The sequence below is a fragment of the Lepisosteus oculatus genome, chromosome 11 (genome assembly GCF_040954835.1).
Source record: "Lepisosteus oculatus isolate fLepOcu1 chromosome 11, fLepOcu1.hap2, whole genome shotgun sequence".
In the NCBI taxonomy this organism is placed as follows: domain Eukaryota; kingdom Metazoa; phylum Chordata; class Actinopteri; order Semionotiformes; family Lepisosteidae; genus Lepisosteus; species Lepisosteus oculatus.
In genome coordinates, this window is record NC_090706.1 from 29,286,562 (window position 1) to 29,294,115 (window position 7,554).

Here is a 7,554-nt window from a genome sequence, read left to right on the forward strand (position 1 = left end):
AGAGAGAAACTGTACAAGACCAGAGTGGGGTTCAGTCCTCCTGCAGCCCCACGACACACAGATCAGGGGAGGAGAGAGAAACTGTACAAGACCAGAGTGGGGTTCAGTCCTCCTGCAGCCCCACGACACACAGATCAGGGGAGGAGAGAGAAACTGTACAAGACCAGAGTGGCGTTCACCCAGGACAGGGGGGGTGACACCCCAAATCTGATATACAGTCCTGGAATTTTTTTAGAGATTAGGATTTTTTAAATCCATTTAAATTATCAATCAATTCAGTGATTAAGGGCACTCTGGTCTTTGAGAACTCCCTGTCACGGAGACCAACGGTGTCTTGCAGCAGTCAGTGGGCCGGGCTCGAACCCGATCCCCTCTGGACTGCTGCAGGGTTGCCCTCCAGCTCTGCGCTGTGATAGCTGTCCAGTAGGCTCCTCTGTCCAGTGTCCAGCAAGGGAGGCGTCCACACGTCCTCAGGCGCTCTCTGATTGGCTGGTTAGCGCATCGATCACACTGATTGGCGCGTCGGCATGTTGCTGGGAGACGAGGAAGGGGAGGGGCTAAATCAGCCCACCCCCTCCCTCACCTCCCCACCCTTGTGTGCTGGCATGGTGTCCCTGCTGCCCAGAAATAGATATCCCTGAAATTACCCACCCTGAGTGGCACTCATGGGCTTCTTGTAAAATCTCCAGCCTCAATTTTCTTTAAAACGCTTCACGGTAGGGCTTTCTGCTCCAGTAATTTGCACATCACAGAACATTAGCCGAAACAGTGGAAGCTTCATTATTTCAAAACAAGTGTGATGTATATTGATTACACTCTTAGCATGCCACTTATTCCACTTCGGAATATTAGCTTTTTTTTATCTCGTTGTTGCCAGAGAGAGAAAAGCTGGAAGGGCGCGGATGAGTAAAAGCTTTTTTTTTTGTGCCCTAAAACCAGAAAAAAACTGTTTTTACTTATTCAATTCCACAGCGTTCATAAGCCCCTTCCGAAGGTCACAGAATCCAAGTACCTGAGGATAAGGCAGAATCCAGACGGGGAACGATCAGAGGGCGAGGTTTGCTAATTGAAGAGCCTCCGAACAAGCCAGACTTCCAATCTGGACGAAGAATAATGGCAGTTGAAGGAACTAAACCCTTTTAGTCTTGAACAGAGACGATTATGAGGGAAGTTGAGGCAAGCCTTCAGACCCCTCGAAGACTCCGACACAGTCAACTTCTTCAGAATCAACAAACACAGAGAAACACAAACCAGAGGACACCAGTGGAAACTACAGGGAAGGGCATCTCACACTGGGAACAGGAGGCACTTCTTTGCACAAAGGGTGGTGGGAGTGGGGAACAAGCTGCCCGGCCCTGTTGGTGATGGACCGATGGGCAAGCACGTGCTCAGGCCCCTGCAGGTTCAGCTCAGGAGAGCAGCGTGTCGTGTCGCGAGTCACCCCGACTTTACCTGCACCGCGTTTCCTCCCTGAGCTCAGCGCACGGGGTCACAGAGAGTGCGTGAGAGAGATGGCAGTGATGTCACTGCCTTTGCCCTCCCCCCTCAGACTGGAGACTTGCAGACTCAGCGCAGAAGGCAGATGGCACAGATACAGTGTTTCATGTATAAGACTGCATATACAGTATACAGGGAAGCGATAGTCAGGACTTCTGACATCATTATTATAGCTGATTATTATACCTCATAGGTGTATCTCAGCTTGACCAGCAGATACAGTCTGCACAGTGACTGAGCTGTCATAGAGGAAGGGCAGATGTAAGATGAGCATTAAACAAAAACTTAAAGAGCTATTGAAAAGCCCACTTGATGTGATTTCACTTTCTCTTCTGTATGCATACCAGGAGGCTACCACCTCACAGTGTGCCTCTGGGGTGTGTGAGGTACCCCAATCTCATCTTCTCTGTGTGCCTCTGGGGTGTGTGAGGTACCCCAATCTCATCCTCTCTGTGTGCCTCTGGGGTGTGTGAGGTACCCCAATCTCATCCTCTCTGTGTGCCTCTGGGGTGTGTGAGGTACCCCAATCTCATCCTCTCTGTGTGCCTCTGGGGTGTGTGAGGTACCCCAATTTCACTCCTCTGTGTTGCTCTGGGGTGTGTGCAGTACCCCGCTTTCACCCTCCCGGTGTGCCCCTGGGGTACCCCCACCTCTCAGCGTCTTTCTGAGCAGGAGGCACTGATCCCTCACTTCTGAAAACTGGACAGCAGGACCCGAACACGGATCATTCAACAAGAAGCCGGTTCAGTTCTGTCATGCTTCAAAAGCACACGTGTGTGTGTGTGTGTACATGCCCCGTATAAATAAACCAATTAATATTTTTAGCTTGCAGGGAGTTAAAAATAACCTCTTCTTTGTTTTAGGGTCTATTTCCAGCCTGCATCATCCTGTTATTGCTGTCGTGTGCTGATATATTTAGCCGTGCGGTTTCTGAAGAGCGTGGAAACTGTGACAAAAGTTGTTTTGCAGAGAATGCTTCCTGTGTCACTGGCTGCTGAGAAACCGCGGGCCGCACGCGGGCCCTGCGGCAGTGACGCTGCAGAGCGGAAAACCTGCCCGACGCTACGAGGAAGTTTGTGCTTTTCGGAAAAAAAAGCGAGTGTTTACGGCCACGCTGAAAGGATACGCTTCCCCTATTGTGGACTTTCCCTTCTCAAACACAACAAACCCTAGGTGAGCGCTTGTTTGTGTAAATGGATATATATATATAAATCTAAATAAATACGTGCCATTGTTTTTCGGAGAGCACGTCGGTGCGGCGTGCAGAGGAAGCGGTTTTCGTGTCCGCGCGGCTCCAGTGAAAACTGCTTGACACGCGTGTGCGCCCACGAAGCTTCAAAACTTTCAAACCACCACTTCAGATCGGGCGTGCCGTGTGGTGTCGGCGCCAGGCGCCCTCTTTCTTCCCTGCGCTCGCTGTATCTAAATTGTTCTTGCAGGATTGGGTTTCCTGGCGAAATTGTTCTTTCCGCGATTTAGAAATAAATACATAACAGTTGAAGAACAAAATAACGCTGGGCTGGCCTGGCCTGTACGCCTCGGTTAAACGGGGTAAGTGCAGACAGCGCCGACTTCCGTAAGAGCTGACTTCCGTAATCCGAATCCTACGGCCGCTTTTCCGTAAATCGGGTTTGGCTCTTGAGGCGGGTGCTGGCGGCAGCTGGCAGGAGCAGGGTTCGTCATGTGAGGCGTGCGCTGGATTCGGCAGTAAACTGCAAGCGAGGTCATTCCAGGGGTTTTGTGGACTCAGCAGAAATGAAAACCCAAGGAATAAATAACGGAAGCCATTTAAGGAAGTACTGGCTCTGAGTACTCCTCACTTGTGTATATATCTGAACAAATGGGAGTGCAAATCGGATTTTTTTCATTCGTGAGTGGTGGTTCTCCGTTGTGTCAAACTGGCGTGTGTCAGAAGGGGACCCCGCTCCTGTGTGCTTGAGTGGGGCTCCGTGCCTGACCCGAACTGGTGGGTGAGCTGGTTTTGATACGGCAGCCCAAGAAGGACATAAAAGTAATCTCGCAAAAAAAAAGAGAGAGATTGGGAAAATCCAGCAGAATACCGAACAGAGCTGTGCGATCTGTGTGGGTCGGCTGGAGCTCTCTCGCTCGGTTCACGGTCGCGGTGTTTCGGAAGGCTTCGGGATTTGCGCCCAAGAGCCGCGCGGCCAACACGCTCTGGGATCGCGGAGGAGGGCGCTGGCCGGCGCGCCGCGAGTCTGTGTGTTACTGACGGTGCTGAAGTGCGGAAACACTCTCTGTTTTTCCGTGAACGGGCTCCGGCAGGGAGCAGCCAGGGTCCCCATCTCCTCGTCTTTCAACAGACCGGGACCCGACCTGAGATCGAGCCCCAGATCGAAAGATGGAGATGCAGAAACAGCAGAGCCTGGAGACCACCCTCCCCCCCGAGACCGGCCGACCCCGCTGATAAACCAGAGGCGTTCCCGAAAAATCCCATTCCGAGTCACAGAAGCCGGGGAAAGTGCCCCCATTCCAGAATTCCTCCTGCTTCCCGTGCAGTTTCCAGATCCACTACGAAAGGCACTCTGTCGGTCTGAGCGAGCGAGGGAGGGAGACTGGGCTCCCTGCTGCCCTGTGTTCCTGTGGGTTGTTTCCAGACCAAAGTGAAAGGCTTGTGAAACCAACGACAAGCGATTAGTGCCACTTTGGAGTCTGCGTTTCATTTTAAAAGACCGGGTTTAAAAAGTATAATCCTACACCTCAAGGTCTGTTAGGCCATTCTCCTGACAGCTGCCTGGCGTTAAATATTTACACTTGGCTGTGCAATCACACACACACACACACACATATATATAAAATCAGCCATGCGTGTGTGGAGTCATCACACACAGAGTGGTGGGGGTGTGGAACAAGCTGCCTAGCCATGTTGTTGAAACTGATACTCTGGCTTCTTTCAAGACACAGCTGGAGGAGACCCTGTGATCAATCAGCTACTAACTACGAACAGACCGCCCGGCTGTTGGTCGAATCGGTCCTCTTGTCTATAACCTTCCTGACGTTCTTAAACATTCCCGACAGTGAGCAAACTCGAAAAAGGCAGAATCGTCGTTTGTGTGGCACCATTGCACACGTGTGTGCATAGCTGATTATATACATGTGTGTCATTATATATACGTGTGTAGTCACAGGCAACAGGGCAACATGGTAAATATTTAACACCAGGCAGCTGTCAGGAGAATGGCCTAACAGACCTTGAGGTGTAGAATTATCCTTTTTAAACCCAGTCTTTTAAAATGAAACACAGACTCTGAACTGGCACTAATCACTTGTTGTTGTTTTCACACATAAAGAAATGTAGCTATTCATACTACCGTCTATTAATATCTCGCTTGGCCTTTGTCATTCACACAAAGTGAGTCAGTTCCTGTTTGATTCAAGTCGAAGCGTGTCAGTCATGAAACAGTTACCCAAGATTCCCCTCTCGCCAGCCCCGTGGGAGTTACAGAGCACCGTCAGCGTCCCGGCCGGCAGAGGGGGCCTGACATTTAGACAGGGCGCGGTGAGGAGAGAAATTTCCAAACCTCTCCGCCCGCGGGGCTGGGAGTACGGGGCCGCTGGTACGGACCGGGTTATGGTACGGGCTGCCAGCATCGCACTATTTACTCTCGCTGCCCACGCGCTCGCTATTAAGGCTCAGCCCCGGCCCGATGTCTCTGTTCTGTTTGTGGCGGTGACGAGAATTTTCCCCATCCCACACGCGCCAGCGAGAAACCAGGGCCCTTTACAGTGAGCAAGACGCCCGCCTGGAAGGTCGCATCGGTCAAAGGTCACTGTGCAGCTCAGCCTTGTCAGCTTTCCGTTGCGGCCCTGAAGTAACCCTGCTCTTCTGACACGGCTTGATACGCAAACGGAGTCCCACGTAGCTCTGTCTGATCGTGCGGCGAAGCTCGGGCCGGGTTTCTGCATGGAGCTCCTGTTCCTGATTAAACATTAAAAATCACTGCGAGCACAAACTCTCCTGTCTCCATGTGCTTTGGATATGGATTAAGATTTGTTGATATTCTGGTGGGTTTTTTTTTTTATATGTTGATTATTTCCACATCTGAAAAAAGGATTGTGAATAATCCTTCCTTGCACAACAACATGAGAGGTGTCAAAGATAAGAGAAGCCATTCTGACCAATCAACCTGCTTGGTTGTCAGTAGACAAATGATCCTAATTAGGCTCGCACGTGTTTCTTGGAAGAATCTAGGGTATTGGCTTCTATCACATGGCTGGGCAGCTTGTTCCACGCTCCCACCACCCTTTGTGTAAAGAGGCACCTCCTGTTCTCAGTGTTGGATGGTCTTCCCTGTAGTCTCCACTGGTGTCCTTTGGATTGTGTTTCACTGTTGATACTGAAAAGGCCTCAGAGTCTCAGTGTGTTTCTGCTTTGAATGTGTTCTTACACCCTGTGCACGTCTTTGTTTAGTTGCTTATTCTGTCTTTTCTGTTATCCTCCAGAATCAGATACTGTGTGTGCTGTGGACCGACACTCTGGATGAGAGCTTAGCTGTCTGCCTCCTATCCGGTTTGATTTACCCTCTACTGCCTCCTCCATGACCAGTACAGCCCTGCGTGAACCCCAGGCCAGTACAGCCCTGCGTGAACCCCAGACCAGTACAGCCCTGCATGAACCCCAGGCCAGTACAGCCCTGCGTGAACCCCAGACCAGTACAGCCCTGCGTGAACCCCAGGCCAGTAAGGTCCTGTGTGAACCCCAGACCAGTACAGCCCTGCATGAACCCCAGGCAGTACGGCCCTGCATGACCCCCAGACCAGTACAGCCCTGCGTGAACCCCAGACCAGTACAGCCCTGTGTGAACTCCAGGCCAGTAAGGTCCTGCGTGAACCCCAGACCAGAACAGCCTTGTGTCGATCCCAGTCTGCTACTGCCCCATATTGTGGGGCCACAGGGGTGACCCCAGTCGTATATAGCCCATGCTGGGGAGCCACAGGAATGACCCCAGTCCAGCACAGCCCCGTGCAGGAGAACTGGAGAGAGGATACAGAAGCTCTTTGAGAAGCAGAATGGGATTGCAGTATTACTGGGTTTCTGAGGAAGTAAAATAAAACAAAAAGTGCATGTTGTGTAGTGACTGTGTAATGTGCTTACTGTGTAATGTGATATCACTGGCAAGCTTCTGTCCCCAGTTCCCTGAGCCGGAATGCTCACTCTTTCCTCAAACCCACATGGAGTATTCTAGCATCTCCCATTGTCACTCAGCTTTGGAACAAGGAGCAAGGCAAGCAAGGAGATGGGATACAGAAATCACCAAGTGATTTCATGGAACAACCTTGAAGGAAGCCTTTCTCAGCAAGGAGTGAAGGAGCGAGTGGATGAATGCGTGCACCAGTGAGTGAATGGATGAGCGAGTGGATGAATGCATGCACCAGTGAGTGAATGGATGAGCGAGTGGATGAATGCATGCACCAGCGAGTGAATGGATGAGCGAGTGGATGAATGCATGCACCAGTGAGTGAATGAATGAGCGAGTGGATGAATGCATGTACCAGTGAGTGAATGGATGAGCGAGTGGATGAATGCATGCACCAGTGAGTGAATGGATGAGCGAGTGGATGAATGCATGCACCAGTGAGTGCATGAGCCGTCACACCCCAAGATCCTGGAGTTGGCAGCGTGAGAAATCAGCTCTGTGCTGAAGTGCGAACTGTGTGCGGCAGATTCTGGAGTCTGACTTGGACCCCTCAGGGCTGAGGACCTCTGCTAGAATGAAGAGCAAACGCCCAGGAGAGGCGACCCCGAAGGTGTGGGACCAGCTATTGTGTCTTGTCTGCGGGGTGCCCCTCGGCCACAGGGCCCAAAGGAGACGGCAAAAGTGAGCATTCAATAACAGAGCGCATCAGCCATCAGCCATCAGCCATCAGCCATCAGCCATCAGCCATCAGCCATCAGCCATCAGCCATCAGCCATCAGCCATCAGCCATCAGCCATCAGCCATCAGCCATCAGCCATCAGCCATCAGCCATCAGCCATCAGCCATCAGCCATCAGCCATCAGCCATCAGCCATCAGGTGGCTCTGTAGCTAAGGATCTGC

General features: G+C 51.5%; 1 long non-coding RNA gene across 1 annotated transcript; it reads left to right on the top strand.

Annotated features, from left to right (window-relative positions):
* The first annotated feature begins 2,507 nt into the window (after window positions 1-2,507).
* On the top strand, window positions 2,508-6,589 carry LOC138241887 (uncharacterized). Its single transcript, XR_011191171.1, has 2 exons — window positions 2,508-2,670; window positions 5,959-6,589. It is a non-coding gene; the product is annotated as an uncharacterized lncRNA (long non-coding RNA).
* The last annotated feature ends 965 nt before the right edge of the window (window positions 6,590-7,554 follow it).